Source organism: Henckelia pumila, chromosome 2 (assembly GCF_033568475.1).
Source record: "Henckelia pumila isolate YLH828 chromosome 2, ASM3356847v2, whole genome shotgun sequence".
NCBI classification, from domain to species: Eukaryota; Viridiplantae; Streptophyta; class Magnoliopsida; order Lamiales; family Gesneriaceae; genus Henckelia; species Henckelia pumila.
The window spans coordinates 155,199,663-155,202,602 of record NC_133121.1 but is presented as its reverse complement, the minus strand read 5'-3'; positions in this window follow the sequence as shown (position 1 = coordinate 155,202,602).

Genomic DNA, 2,940 nt, shown 5'->3' with positions numbered 1-2,940 from the left:
GTGGGAAGCATCCTGCAGCTTTGTGTCGGAAGGCTACTGGTGCTTGTTATATTTGTGGTAAGCAGGGATATCTGCGGAGAGATTGTCCTCAGCGTATGGGTTCTGCTAGTGGATCGGGATCACAGGTTGGATCTCAGGTTTCTACTTTTCCACGTCAGCAACCAGCACCACAGAGTTCTTTTGGTTACCATCCACAGACTCAAGGGCAGGTGTTTGCTCTGTCTCAGGATCAGGCTACTGAGGGAAGCGATCGCATGTTGGCAGGTACCTTTTTGTTATGCGGTATTCCTGCACTTGTTTTAATTGATATTGGAGCATCGCATTCCTTTATTTATAGTTGTTTCGTTAAGAGACATAGATTACGTTATGTATCAATAGATATGGATTTAGTTGTATCTACTCCGCTGGAGCAGGAGGTAGTAACTAAGTGTCTAGTGATGGGTTGCCTTCTAGAGTTTGAGGGTAATGTGTTATCGGCTAATCTGATGATTTTAGCGATGACAGATTTTGATTGTATTTTAGGAATAGATATGTTGACATTGTATCACGCTACTGTGGATTGTTATCAGCGTCTAGTATAGTTTCATCCTATTGAGGGTGATAGCTGGTACTTTTATGGTGAGGGTGCGCGACCTCCGATGCCAATTATATCGGCTCTGAAGGCATGTCATGTCTTAGAGTCGGGTGGTGAGGGCTACCTCATTTATGCAGTTGATATGTCCATGAGTAGTATGGGTATTGATCAGCTATCAGTGGTCAGCGAGTTTCCTGATGTATTCCCTGATGAGATTCCTGGTTTTTCTCCGGTTCGAGAGGTTGAATTCGGTATTGATCTAGTACCAGGAACAACGCCTATATCCCGAGCACCTTATCGTCTGGCACCGTCAGAGATGAGGGAATTGAAACAGCAGTTGCAGGATCTGCTTGATAAGGGATATATTCGTCCCAGTGTTTCTCCGTGGGGAGCACCTGTTTTGTTTGTCAAGAAGAAGGATGTATCGATGCGATTATGTATTGATTACAGGCAGTTGAATCATGTCACCATCAAGAATAAGTATCATTTGCCACGAATTGATGATCTTTTCAATAAACTATAGGGTACTTCTGTCTATTCTAAGATAGATCTGAGATCAGGATACCACCAGATGAGGGTACGAGACTCAGATATTTTGACGACTGCTTTTAGGACCAGATACGGGCATTATGAATTTCTGATAATGCCATTCGGTTTGACGAATGCACCGGAAGTCTTTATGAATTTGATGAATCAGGTATTTTGAGAATATCTGGATAGATTTGTCATCGTCTTCATTGATGATATTCTTGTCTATTCTCATGACAAGAATGAGCATGCACAGGATTTGAGGATTGTTTTACAGACGTTACGAGATAAGCAGTTGTATGCAAAATTGAGAAAGTGTGAATTCTGGCTTGATCGGGTAGTGTTTCTCGATCATGTGATTTTTAGTTAAGGAATATCTGTTATCCTAGTAAGATAGAGGCAGTGCTGAACTGGTCTCGTCTGACAACGGTTGCTGAGATTCGTAGTTTTTTGGGTCTAGCGGGTTATTACCGTCGGTTCATCGAGAATTTTGCACAGTTGGCCAGGCTTTTGACACAGCTTACATGGAAAGATGTTGCCTTTATTTGGTCCTCGGATTGTGAGGAGACATTTCACGGGCTGCGTAGACGTCTTACTACTGCACCTGTGCTAGCTCTACCTTCTGGATCGGGAGGTTATGTTGTTTATACTGATGCCTCTGGTCAGGGGTTAGGATGTGTTTTGACACAGCATGGGCATTTTATTGCCTATGCTTCTCGACAGTTGAAGACGCATGAGAATAATTATCCAGTGCATGATCTCGAGTTAGCCGCCATTGTATTTGTGCTCAAGATTTGGAGGCATTATCTTTATGGCGAGAAATTTGAGATATTCACGGACCACAAGAGTCTGAAGTATTTATTCACTCATGCGGAGTTGAATATACGACAAAGACGTTGGATGGATCTTCTGAAGGATTATGATTGTGAAATCAAATATCATCCAGGTTCTCCTAATCTTACTGATGATGCCTTGAGTCGGCAGGTAAGACTTTCTGCACTTCAGACTAGTGAAATATCTCATATGGTTCAGGAGTGCTGTTCATTGAGTTTTACACTCAAGCACAAGAAATGAAGGAATGGAATTCGTTTGTATACTATATTATCTGAGCTGGCATTGTATTTTCGGATTAGAGATGCTCAGATATCTGATGTTAAGACTTAACATTTGGCACGTCTCGCAAATGGAGTTAATACATCTGGATTCCATTATCAGGCAAATGGTTTATTGTGCTTATCGAATCGAGTGGTTGTACCTGATGTTGCGGAGCTCAGGAATGATATTCTTTCTCAAGCTCACAGGAGTCGATTGTCAGTTCATCCTGAAAGTATGAAAATGTATAAGGACTTGGAACTAGATTCTGGTGGAAAGGGATGAAGCAGAGTGTATATCAGTTTGTTTCGAGATGTTTGGTTTTTCAACAGTTCAAGGCTGAACATCGACGACCAGGTGGATTACTACAGAATCTTGAGATTCCCGAATGGAAGTGGGAGCACGTGACTATGGATTTTGTCACCCACTTGCCTATGAATTCACGTCAATGTGATGCTATCTGGGTCATTGTTGACCGTTTGATGAAATCAGCACACTTTATTCCTTACAACTGGGAGTATTCTTATGATTGCATGGCATGCTTATACATCAAGGATATAGTACGATTACATGGAGTTCTTGTGAGCATAGTCAGTGATAGAGACCCGCGATTTACCTCACGTTTCTGGGGTAGTTTTCAGCAGGCATTGGGTACCACTCTAAGTTTGAGCACTGCATATCATCCGGAGACTGATGGGTAGTCAGAGCACACTATTCGTACGCTGAAGGATATGCTACGTTCTTCT